Source organism: Octodon degus, unplaced genomic scaffold (assembly GCF_000260255.1).
Source record: "Octodon degus isolate 3935 unplaced genomic scaffold, OctDeg1.0 scaffold00121, whole genome shotgun sequence".
Taxonomy (NCBI): Eukaryota; Metazoa; Chordata; class Mammalia; order Rodentia; family Octodontidae; genus Octodon; species Octodon degus.
The window spans coordinates 7,994,468-8,008,075 of NW_004524697.1; the positions used below are offsets into that span (position 1 = coordinate 7,994,468).

The 13,608-nt window shown below is 41.0% G+C and overlaps 1 pseudogene across 1 annotated transcript in view; it reads right to left on the minus strand.

Moving 5' to 3' along the window:
- Positions 1-10,927, minus strand: part of LOC101560524 — a 19,911-nt pseudogene extending 8,984 nt beyond the window's left edge. The window contains exon 1 of the transcript XR_192736.2: positions 10,913-10,927. The product of XR_192736.2 is annotated as a eukaryotic initiation factor 4A-I pseudogene (transcript). The remainder of the gene's footprint in view (positions 1-10,912) is intronic.
- Between the last annotated feature and the right edge of the window lie 2,681 nt (positions 10,928-13,608).

Here is a 13,608-nt window from a genome sequence, read left to right on the forward strand (position 1 = left end):
GCCCCCTGGTGGGCTGAGCTGGCCACACACACACACACCACTCTCTCTCTCTCTCTCTCTCTCTCTCTCTCTCTCTCTCTCTCAAATAAATAAAAAAAATTTAAAAAAAAAATCCATGTTCATGGAAGTAATAGAAGAAAACCTCTCAAGGATGGAAAAAGAATTTGACCTCTGACAGATAAGTGAGACATACAGAGCTCCAGTTAGTCATGACCAAAATAAATCTAGAGTTCAGAAATTCAGCACAAGAACAGAATACTAGAAGTTGTTAGAGAAAAGAAACTAGTTACATATAAAAGAAAGTCCATCAGAATCACAGCAGACATTTCAACACAAACCCTTACATCAAGGAGAGCTTGGAGTGAAGGAAGGAAGGGAGGATAAAATGGAAACAAAGGTTTACAACTAAGGAGAAAAAGAAGAATTGAAGGGAGGGGAGGGGAATGGGAACAAAAGTAGAACTAAGATATATCATGTACCAGTGCAGGTTCCCTATGATGCATGTAATCATTATATATTTCTAAAGTGTACCAATAAACTTAATTTTTTTAAATAAAAGAAGAGAAATGGCAGGAAACTAGCATGTTTTCTTTTCACCATGGGAAAGGGAATCATAGAGAAGGGGTAGGAAATGGAGAGGGAGGTCACAGGACAAAAAGAACTAAAAATATGTTAAATCAGTGTAGCAATTTATTAAAATAAGCTGCACCACTATGTGTTACCAACATGCACTAAAGAAAAAAAAAAGATATAGCCATGTCTTAATCCCCAGAAACTGTGAATGCAACCATTCAGATTAATTCAGGTAAAGACCTCAAGATGATACTGTCTGAATTATTTGAGTAGGTACTATGTACAACATAAAGGATCCTCGTAAGAGTCACGAGGAGGAGATGCAGGAGAGGAGGAGAAAGGCCCTGTGAAGCTGGAGACAGAAACTAGAAAGATACAGCCCACCATGCATGTTTTGTGCATACCTGGAGCCAGCAGCATCTGGAAGAGGAAAGGAAGGCTTCTGACCTGGAGTCTTGGGCAGGTGTACGGCAAAGCACACACACTGCTCACCTTCAAAGCTGCATCTGAGTAAGTTTCTGTCATTTTCCCACCTAGTGGATGGCAATTTGTTCTGGCTGCCTGAAGGAACCAGTGAGATGAGGGTTGGATATTGTGGGGAGAAATTTTCTCACAGGTAACTCATGCTCCTAAACATCTTACAAACACTGACTTCATTTTGTTGTGGATTATTTTTTTTCAAGGATGTCTGTTTAGTGGATAGTCTTAAAACATGCAGTGTTTCAGAGCAAAGGGCAGGTAAGTCTACCATCCCTTTCAAAAGATTTAGGTTCCCTCGGCTCAGGGTTCATCTCTTATAAAACACCCACTGTGTATTTTAGTATTTCATTTGGCCTCATCACACCACCCTGTGGGAACTAGACCTCCTGGAACGGGTATAAAAGTCATCAGTATTGTGACCACTGTGTTGTTTACTGTGAGTAATGAAGAATCTTTTCTCTGTAAACTGAGCAGTCTCATATCTTCTACCACCATCCTTGAAATTGTGGTAAGTAAAGTTGTTGGACTGAATGTATATTAAATCTCAAACTCCTAAGTTATTGACAAATATTATTAAATCTGTCATTTGGCAGTATATGATTTTAGCTCCCTCCTTACATTTTGTAAAAGGCTAATTTAATTCTATCTCTTGCAGGACTCTAAAATTCCATCAACATTACTAGCCCAGAAAGCAGACACATTATAAAGAGCATGATCTCTTATAACACTTTGTGTTTCCATCAGTTAGGCAAGAGGATAAAGAAGAGGGAAAATTTTGCATCTGAAAGGCAGCCAAGTCCAGGAGCGGAGACATTGATGAACATAGGAGCATGAACAAATTTTATTATCTTTACAAAGTTACATGGAGCCAAGAATGCTTTAGTTAGAATATATCATCCCTACTTGTCACCTCAAATTAGATGAAGAACTGACTTGCTGACAACTTTTCTTCAGGGTAGAGACATACTCCACTCCTAGCTCTCCCTACCAGCCCCAGATAGCTGAGATAAGAGGTTGTGCCGCTGCGTACTGAACTTTGTGAAGTAACTAATTGGTGCCATTTGTGGTTAAATGCTGTAAATGCATCATATCAGCAATGCTGTCATCATTCAAAACTAGGCAGGAGAAAGGAATAGGAGGACTGTTTTAGCTAACAAGCCTAAGCCAGTCAGGGCAGGCTACAGGCAAAGTTATGAAGCTGTTGAAGTTTGTCTCCAGCACCACCCACTCCTTTTCTTATTTTAGCACCTTTCACCAGGATCTTCAGGCCACCTCCCTGTTGCCTCCAGCAGTTATCTGCAGTGTCGAGGCTTTGGTCCTCTGGTCCTCTGCAAGGCCCTACACCACCATCACGGCCTTCCTGCATCAGAATGTCCAAATTGTCACTTGCAAACCAACAGTTGGTTGCAATTCATCTTTTCTTGCTTTTTAATTATGTCACTTGTGGAGAGTCCCAGAAGCCAACTGGCAACATTATAGACAGAAACTCATATGCTAAATTCTAGAAACTATGTCTTTGATGGTTTGAAGTGAGAAATAAATGTCTGCATTATGTACACTTTGGCTTTTGATTTTGAAGAAAGGAGAAAGCCAATAAAGAAGGAAGAAAAGGTTAAGATCTTGCTACAACACTCCCCTAGCCATGGGGTGATGAGGAACAAATAACCAGAAGCTCAGCTGCCTGCTCCATCCTACTGAACTTTCTACTTAGCCACAAAAACTGTACCACCAGCCTGCAGGACCCTTCCTGGCATATTGGTGTGGTGACTTCTATTCCCTGTAGTTCACAGGACTGAGGATGGAGAGGATGGGTATTTCAGGCATCCAGAAAGGTTTCAAGACAGCGATAACAGTGCAACTCATGGAGCCTTTGTTCATTTCTCCCTTTTAAATTAAGGAGACTAACCAGTTCTACCCCACATAGACAATTAGTCAGTTAATGAAAAGACTAACAATTGAACCCATCAAGACCATTTCAGTGATAAGGCACTCAGACTGAAATCAACATAGTTCAATCAAAGTCCAGGGTTGAAGGACATATCAACAGCTCAAGGGACCCAGAGGAGTTAGCAGGTGTCCCCCTTTCCTTCCTGCCCCTCTGCCTCTCTCTCTCACCTCTGCTTCTCTCTATCACCTTCCCTCTTCCTTTTTTTTTTTTTTTTGTGGTAGCATTGGAGACCTCCAGGTATCTATCATCCCAGCCTGCAACTCTAGATAAGAGAAAGTGTTCAGACAGAAAATCCAGGAGGACTGTTGGTCCAGCTAAGATCTCACAACAGGTGAGGGTCATCTAAAGCAATAATGGGCAGACTTGTGCCGCGTGCCCAATCCTGCACATGATAGCCTCACCCCTTCCATGGGTTCCCCCAAAAGATGTTGGGTGGGGAGAAAGTGGAAGCCTGAGCAGTGGAGATCAAGCTGGATTGGACAGTAGAAGCTACCTCCAAGGCGTCAATGCACACAGCTCTGATGTGGCTGTGAAAGGAGCTGTGCTTGCCTCTAGACAGATCAGCTTTCAGCAGCTCCTCACTGAACCACACGATCACCTGGGTTTCAGCAGCGAATCTCTGGATTTGGGGTCAATGTCAGATCACCAGTGTTAAATTAAGGAGACAGTGTTGAGGGCAAGCATTTCACAAGACAGGGTCACTCTCATCTAGCCCTGGGTCAAGGGACTTGAGTCCCCTAGTGCTTCATGGAGTCCAGGGCCCTTTAAGCATTGCTTAACATTCATTGACTTTTACATCTTACATCACAACAGTCGAAAGGGCAGTAAATATGTGGCATCCATTCTCACATGTTAGTCTCCCATGTGCCTAAGCAGGGATAACTAATTAAACAAAATACTACTCCCCAGGAGCCAAAGAGGGCACTAGAACCATCCTCAACGGTCCTTTCCAAGCAGCCACTCCTAACCAGCTGAAGTGGGTTATGTGAGGTGAGATCTATTTATTTCAGAATTATGGTGTCACAAAACAATCTACTGTCTCTCTGTCTCTACATCTCTGTCTCTCTGCCTCTCGGTCTCTGTTTCTGTTGATCTATCAGTCTACTACTCTGTCTTGTCTCTCTTGCTCTCTCTCTCTCCCCTCTCTCTCTCTCAGTCTCTCTGTCTGTCTCTGTCTCTGTCTGTCTCTGTCTCTGTCTCTGTCTCTGTCTCTGTCTCTGTCTGTCTCTTTCCTGCCTCTTCACAGACCTGAAAGCACTGGGGCCTACTGGCCAAACCCTCCATTCAGGAGCCAATGAGGATCCAAAATAAAGCTCACCTTTTATTTTTATTATTTTTTTGGGGGGTGGTAGTGGTACCTGGTACTGAGTACAGTGCTGCAGGCCAACCCTTTTAAAATATTTTTCTTTGAAACAGGTCTTGCTAAGTCACTACTATCTCAAGTATTTTGTTACATTAGTAGGAGGCTAACACAGATAAGTAATCTTTCAGATATTTTCCTGTCGCTTTGAAAAGAATAGGTATTTGGTAGATATCCAAATGTTTGCCAACAGATAGTTTACATGTGATTTTTCCAGGTTTCCTTAAGAATGAATAAATTGAGTAACAATATAGGACCCACAGAAGTTCAAAAGAGCAAAAGAGTATCGACCTGAAGAGGCAGAACTGGTGAATACCTTGGATGGAAGATGACCTTGGGAAGCAATTTCATTCCAATATCCACCATAAAAAAAATCATTTCAAGTCTAAAATGATATGCAAGGTACCAAAAATCAATAGAAAATAATACAGGTTGAGATAAAAATAAAATCAGTTGAAAAGGATAAAACAAAGTCAAAATAGTTTTGAAGGTATCAAAGAGGAGAACTGACAGTGAAATGTAACTGAATTTGAAATGTAACAGACAAATTTAAGAGCCATAAAAACACAAAGGCATAAGGACATAGATCACGTGAATGAAACAACAAGCTTGGATTAAAACATAAGTATAAATGATACAGATAGAGACATAGATTACATAGAGATAGATGTAGTAGTTGATAGATTTATAAATGAGTTCTATGAAACATTTAGGGGACAGGTCATTGTCATCATGCACACATTGTTTTAAATGGGAAGCTCTCCTGCTCATTTTGTATAACCCTGTCTTCTCCCTGTCAAAACCATATAAGAATAGCAAGAGAAAAGAAAATAGGAACCAATTTTACTGGTAAACATAGACTTCATAATACCACATAAAATGTTAATGCATTAAGTTCTGCAGTGTGTACAACAATAATATGACCAGTTCTGAAGATGTAAGGGTATTTCAACCTTAAACAGCACAATACAACTCAACACATTGCATATTAGAGAAAACCTTCTCTAATAGTTAAGCCCCATCATTCATAATGTATGAAAATAAAACTTAAAAAAAGAATCTTAGTAAACTAAGATTAGATGGTAACTTTCTTAAAACAATAAAGAATAACAATAAAATACCTGTACTATACATGATACCTAATATTTAAATGGTAAATTTTCCTCTTAAAAAGTCAGGCACAGCCAGCTGTGGTGGCCCACACTGGTAATCTTAACACTTGGGAGCCTGAGGCAGGAGGATCACTGCGGGTTTAAGGCCAGCCTGCACTGCATAGCAGGACTCTGTCTCAAAGCAAAACAGAACAAAAAACAATGAGGCACAAAACATTATTAGCCCATACTTTGTATTCAAATTTGTGTTGGCTATCTCAGCTACACAATGAAACAAACAAACAAATGAAAAAAAATTAGAAGGGAGGGCTGGGAACGTAGCTCACTAGCACAGCACTGGCCCAGCATGTGCAAGGCCCCAGGTTTGATCCTCCACACCATAAAATAAGATAAGAATAGCATAAGGATTAAAGAGAAGCTAAACTGTCTTTAATGTTAATTTCCACATGGAATATGCAAGAGACTATAAGAAAATTATAATCTGTTATGTCCTTCGTATGTGGTGTCAGCATGTACATACCACACTAGCTACTTAGTGAATAGAACTAAATGCCTGCACAGAGTGCAGGGTGATGAATTCAAGAGACAGAGGCCCTGCTTTCATGGTTCTCGATGTCATGGTGGAGACAGGCAGCTAAAGAAAAAGAGAATAATGCTGAGATAAGTGTGTGTTATCAGGGTGTGGGGGACTTGAGATGATCCAAGGGATGTTGCTCAGAGAGAGCAAGATGTCAAATAAATTTCCCTTAAAGGAACCAAAATAGGACCTGAAATCAGGTAGACAAAGAGACTGGGCCCAGGGAGTGCCGGGCAGAGGTGCCAGAGACAGAGATGGTTATGTTTGTGTCACAGAGGGGCTAAGGGCAGCAGGCCCGAGTGGAGAGAGAGGAAGGGAGAGCCACAGTCCGGGAGGCCTGAGTGCTGGGTAGCTTGAGGATTTTCCCCGAGGGCTGTGAGAAGGCAGTCCAATGGTTTGCATGCTAGAAAACAGCTTTGCTGCATCATGGAGTGAATGCAGAGAGGTGAGCCCCACCGGAGCTCAGTTATTGCTCAGGAGGAAAGGGGTGTGATGGATGAGAGCAGATGGTGGGGGCTGGGAGCAATCAGTGGGTCTGGGACAGAATCAGAGGGTAGGGTCACAGGGCTGGGCCTGGTTGGATGCAGTGCTTGAAGAAGCAGGGACGTCCAAGTTGAAAGTATATTGAAGTTGGCAGGAAAGGCACATAGTGTTACAATTATCCTTGGTTGTAAGGGCGCCTGCCGGTTAGCTCAGTTGTTTAAGTGCCTGTTTATGAAAATGCAGTAAGGCACAGGATACTGTGGTTTGATCCCCACATCCTCATAATATACCAGATCTGTCCTTAAGGCATCCTGGGCCAGCATCCCCCCCCACAAAAAAAAAAAAAATCCTTATCCTTAGTTGTAAAATTCCAAGTTTTTTTTCCTTTTCTATTAGTCAAGCTTTCTGTAAGTTATCTGTACCTTCCTTAGCAAGATAAGAAAATAAATAACTGCTTTCTTGTTCCTATTATCTATTCCTCTCAACATAGCTCTTACCTAGGAAAATTATTGTAACTCATGCTAAGAAAAATAATGGGCTGGCCATGTATTCGCCTTTTGTGTAAAATACCTTGTTTTTAAATACTGATTTCTGGTGGCAGTTTATAATCCCAAAGAACTGTGCTTTAGATGCTTGAAATTAATGTGAAAAGGTAGGAAAGGCCTGGGCTTTATAGAAACATGGATCTTCATCTGCTGCTTGCCATTGTAGCAGTCTTTGGAATGTGACCTAATCTCTCTCAGAATACCAACGATCACACTGCCATCTTTGGGTGCAATAATATGTACAAAAGCAGCTGTCAAGCACCATTCAGATGTACCCAGTTCTGAAGTGCTGCCAGGAGGTACAGCTTGAATTACTCTCTTGATATATAGGTCATCCAATGTCTCTAACTCCAACTTCTTACACTTTATTGTTCTATTAAAAGCTTCAGGGCCAGCCAGATAGCTCAGTGGATTAAAGTGCCTGCTTAGGCAGATGCAGGGGCCAGGGTTCGATTCCCCAGAGTGCGCCAGCCCTGCCCCTGGGGCATACTGAGATGGCGATTGAGACTGGTGGTGCATGCCTGTAATCCCAGCACTTGGGAGGCTAAACACAGGTGGATCACTATGAGTCTGATCTGTGTACTGAGACCCTGTAGACCCTGTACTAAATACAAAAATAAAAAGCTTCAAAACAAGACAATAGGAGGGTAGCAAGGATTAATACATTTCATATTGTTACTTTTAAATTAGTAACTCAGGGCCGGGGAGTTGGCTCAGTAGAATAAGAGCTTCCCTGGCAAATGCAAGGGCCTGAGTTCAATCCCCGGTTCTGAAAAAAAAAAAAAAAATTAGTTACTCAAGAGTGCAAGATATTAGCATTTAATTTTCTAAACAATATTATAAAAAAACTTTTCATTTCAATACACTAAGAAATTAGTATATAACTACCTTCATTATCTTCAATAGGCAATATTAATATTACATATTATTAATATTATAATACATATATTGCTTTCCCTTTCTTCCTTTCTTGATTCCCCCATCCCAGTTTCTCTTTTCTTTTGAATAGTTTCTTCCCATCTTACAATATGTATTGCATCTTACTTATTCTTTCTGCTTCTCACACTAGGGAGACAATATGATGTTTGCACATGTGCAAATCTGATTTATTTTACTTATGAGTATGGTCTTGTATTACATCCATTATTTAAAAGTCTCAAGTTTATCCTTTATGGCTGAGTAGTACTCCACTGTATAAAAAGGCCATATCTTTTTTGATCCACCCCTCAGTTGATGGACATTTGGGTTGTTTCCAAGATCTAGTTATTACAGATTATGTTGCTATAAACATGAGTGCACATCTATTATTTTTGTATGTTTTTTGTCTTTGTTGTAATATTTTTAGTTGAATTTTTTTTTTTGTTGTTTGTTTGTTTGTTTGTTTTTGGTACTGAGGACCAAAACCAAGAGCCTCCAGCTTGCTAGACAAGCATTCTACCACCAAGCTAAATTTTTAGCCCCTTTTATAATATTTTTATTTTTATTTTTAATTTTAGGGAAGGGTCTACAGGGTGTCCAGAGTCTCACTACTAGATCAGACTAGTAGTGATCTGCCTGTTTAGTTCTTCTGGGAAAATACCTACAAGTGGAATAGCTCAGTCGAATGGGACCTCCAATCCTAGTCTTTTGAGGAATCTTCACACTGATTTCCATAATGGACATACCAGTCTACACTCCCACAAACAGTGGAGAAGGGTTCCTTTTCCCCCACCATCCTACCAGCATTTAGTATTGATTGATTTCTTGATGCTGGCCATTCTTTCTGTGGTGATATGGAATCTCAGGATTGCTTTAATTTGCATCTCTCAACCAAACAGTAAGGGTTTCATGATTTTATCTAAGCAGATTTAATTTCCTCCCTTGTATAAGCTTTTGGCTTAGCCTGGTCTTTTTTTTTTTTTTTTTTTCCTAAAAGTTCGAGGTTCACCATTGGGTTGTTTATTTGTGCTTGCTCTATTTTTCTGATATGGGTATTCACTGCTATAACTTTCCCTCTGATGACTATTTTCATTGTGTCCCACAAGTTCCAGTATGTTTAATGTCATTATCATTTAAGTGTATAAACTCTAATTTCTTCTTTAATTTCATCTGTGACCCATCAGTTATTCAGGAGCATGCTATTTAATTTTCATGTGTTTATAAAGTTCTTGTGGTTTCGCTTGCCATTCATTGCAAACTTAATTGCACTACGGTCTGATAATATGCATGGAATAATTCCAGCTTCTTTGCATTTTTCTCAAGCATGTTCTATGAGCTAGTATGTGGTCTATTTTGGAGAATGTCCCATGTGCAGCTGAGAAGAACGTGTATTCTGATGTTTTGGGGTGGAATACTCAGTAGACATCTGCTAAGGTCATTTATTCAAAAGTTTGGTTCACTTCCAATATTGAAGTGTTGTTGTTTTTTGTCTAGTTGATATGTCTTTTTGTGACAGTAGGGTACTGAGATCCCCCAGTACAACTGTAGTAGTACTTATTTGATTGTTTTCATGTCCATTAATATTTGTTCTATAGAGTTTAGTGTTCTGGTACTTGTTGCATATATATTCATGGTTGTTATCTCCTCCTTTTGGATTGTTCCCTTTACAAGGATGCAGTGACCTTTATCGTCCTCAGTCATGGCTTGAAATTCACTTTATCTGCAAATAGAACAGCTACCTCTGCTTTCTTCTGGGTTTCTGTCACATGGAGTCTTGCCACTTTCTGAAGCCATTTCTGAAGCTGTTTTTTTCATGAGACATAGTAAAAAAAAATGTGGTGAATGCTAGTGCCAAGTGCCATCCAGTGGAAAGGCAGCCTCGTAAAAACATTACAGTGTGTCCTCATGTACCTTAATGATCAGATTTGGAACTTGGCAACTTTTTTTTAAAGAGAAGAACAAGACTGGGTGTGGTGGTGCGCGCCTGTAATCCCAGTGCTTGGGAGACTGAAAACAAGAGGATTGCTATGAGTCCAATCTGCTTAGTGAGACCTGTAGACCCTGTACTAACTACATTAACAAAAATTTAAAAAGAGCTGAATATATTTATTGAGGAAAAAAAGCTCCCATCTGAGAGGACAAAAGGGGGACCCAAGTGGGTTGCCTCACTTCCCAACTTCTTGCTCTTCTCCAAATTCAAACATTTTGAATCAGTTCAGGACATGGAGGCAGTCATGACACCCAACTAAAGACACTTGCAATAACACAGGAGATACAAATGTCCAGGAATTTACAAGGTTGCTTTATGGTCAGACCCAGAGTCAAATGAGGAAGCGTGCTGAGGGTGTCTGCATGCTGAGGGCTGAAGGGTTCAGTCCAAGGTCTGGATTTCACTGCAGTGTCCCATGCAAGTTTGTATCAGGAAGCCAACAGGTCTGCTGTGGAAGGCTGAAGAGTCTATGCATAAAGATTGAAAGACCCAAGGTAGAAGCCGAAGAGTCTGTGCTCGAAGCCAGGAGATGACGGCCAAGCTGAAGTTAAAGACGCTTCTGAAGAATCACAGCCATCCTCAGTGGTAGCGAGGACCTGAGTTCCTCTGAGGATGAGAACTGCTGAGTTCATATTAGGAAAAGAGCATGGCCAACTGTGGAGGGCCACCTGAGCAGCTCTCCTTGAAAGAAGAGCGACTGTCTCCATTTTGACTGAGCCTGACTATTTCCTCGTATTGTTCTGTACAGAGCTGGCCAGGACTTCTATTTATCCTTCAATTGGCCTTAAGCAATATATATTGGTCTAGCTGAGGTGCTGGTGATAGTCTTTGAAGGTGGTGTGCGTGTTCCCCTGGTAACTTACACCTGCTGCTCTTTAATGTGAGCTGGGTCAAGACAGGACGGTAGAGCTAATGCTCCGCACCACCAGCTGGGATGGAGCCTGGAGACTGAGGCTATGACTTCCTGGGGCTTGAAAGGCTACATCAAAGCTGAAGCACCAGACTTACCAAAACATTAAATACTATATAATGCAGATTACTCTCTCTGCATATCCTCTCTGCATATTGTAGAGGTAAATTTAGGCCACTCTCCTAGCTCAGCTCATAGTAGTCTCTTTCCCACGATTCTGTCAATCCTCAAGCCACTCTCCCACTGAATAAAACTGGGTGAGACCCTGGGTCGCTCTCTTGGCTCCAGAAAGCCATCTTCATGGCTGGACTTAGAGCCCCTTGACTCTCCAATGATTGAAAATATAATTTAGTGTCTTTATTTTCGCTGTGGGTTGCATTGTAAGTGGTAGATTGAAATCAATTTGATGGGATTCCAATAACGTAACTTTGGGATTATAAATACTGGCTTTTTGGACTGAGACGAGGTCCTGAAGTGTCTCTTATGGCCAACTTCTTCAGGCGAATCACAGCACACCATCTCCCCTCCGGTTCTCCTTTTATGCTGCTGGCATCAGTCCTCAGGTGGGCCTTCCACGTCTAGCACCATGCTGATTCAGTTCAGCTGGGTGTTACAAGTTGGCCATTAATAAAGCACAACACTGGTGAAAGAAGCCTTCCAAGTCAGCTTCAGAGCATAGCAGGGATCATAGGATAAGTGTATTTGAAGGGAGTGGGAATGTTTTCAGGGGGGTTAATGGCAATGTATTTTTTATTGTAATAATTTTAAAAAATTTTAAGAGTCATCCAGTTTTAGATCACTTCTTATAGAATAAAAAGAGCTAACTTCTGCACATGTTAAAAAGACATATCAAAATTCCCTCTTACCCTTTCCAGCATCCAGACTGAGAACTGACTGGGCCTCATAGCCGCAGGAAGCTACTTCCTCTTGTGGGATAAGAAGGCGGCAGTAACAGCAGCTGTCAAGTGCTTCAAAGGGGAGGGTGGAGATAAGGCCCAAGGATGGCTCAGAGAGCACCAGGCTGTCAGCATGGGAGCCCAAGGACATGCAGGAGCTGACTGATTCTCAGCCGTGAAGAAGGTCAAAGACTGAGCTGCCGGGGTAACACGACATTTTTTCAGCTGGCCCTTGGGAGAAGCAGAAATTCCTTTGTTCTTGTCTAAGACTGGAGAAGTGAAATTCCATTGTCTGTTTTCACTAGGACTTTTTGAAGGAATCATATGCTGCCGAGTTTGGGGCACTCTGGTTTATTGGGGTGGCTACCCAGGGGCAGAACTACATGAGCATGTGTAAAGGGAGAAAAATGCCAGGGAGCAGCCAGTGCAGTTGCGATTTTTCTTGCATACGCAAAAACCTTCCCGTGAACTCCCTTTCCCAGGGATGATTTAATTTTATCTTGTGACAAAGTAATTCCTCTCTTTATCACTGTTTGGACAGCACTGTGAAAATAAGTCAAACTGTTGACGTGGCCACATTAATCTTATCCTCATATTTTTTTTCTTGAGGGCTAAATTTTTCTTGTTTATAATCCACTTGAGTAATTTTAAGAAATCATCCCATTTTCTATTCCGTCTTATACTTACTAATGTCTTCCTCTGACACATAAGAAATTTATTTACAAACAAGATTGGTTTTTGAGGCGCTCTTTTCCTGGAGGAAAAAATATTCCAGTATAGGATGTAAATTAAGATAATCAAATGTGCTATTTCTCGGAGATGAATCTGAGGATTTTAATGTTTGGAAGACTTTATAGAGAACTTTAAGACCCTGCAAACTATTTATCCCTTTTACTTCTATTTTTAGAGTAAGAAGGGTAAAGACACTTGTGTATAAGAAGTGAATTGAGAATTAGAGTTCAGTGGGTTCTGGAGAGTGCAGGACACAGCAGGAACACGTGCATGCCAGGCACATGTTTGGGCAGAGTTGGGGGCACTTGACTGCAGTTCAAGTGAGCATGTCACGGGCCTGCAGCCAGAATCATGAGACACACGAGCCATTTGCACTTCAGACTGTCCGAGAGTGCTGGTGGATTTTGCAGCCTGCTCGTGCAGCCAATATTGTTAGGTGCACTGAAGAATAGCTTAAAACTGGGAAATATAACAACAGCACAAGAATAAATGCAATCTAATTATACAGGCTATATAAGGAATTGCAATTCAACAACAAAAAGGCCAACAACCCAATGAAAAGATGAATAAAGGATATGAATAAATATTTCTCCAAAGAGAAAGGGCAGAAGCACACTGAAAATATACTCAGGGCCAGAGAGATAGTTCAGCAGTCTAAAGCACCTACTTAGGTAACCTTAGGCAAGTAGCAGGGACTGCAGATCAATCCCCAGTACCATATGCTGCGCCAGCCCCGCCCCCAGGGTGGGCTGAGTTAGACACGAAAGAAAGAAAGAAAGAAGAAAGAAAGAAAGAAAGAAAATGTACTCAAATGCCATCAAGAAAATGTCAAACAAAATCACAGTGAGATACCACTGTACATCTACAAATTGCTATAATTTTAGAAACCTAATAGCAGGAGATGGTAAGAAGAATACATCATCATACACTGTTTTTTTTTTTGTTTTTTTTTTTTTAACGATTGACATAGTTTATTTATACTTAAGACAGCAGCCACCAGAAGCAGCAAAAGAGGTGGCAGAGAGAATTAGGGAGAAGTGGCACTTTTACTTTAAACGAGAACGAGGCAGGAGATCTTTCCAGA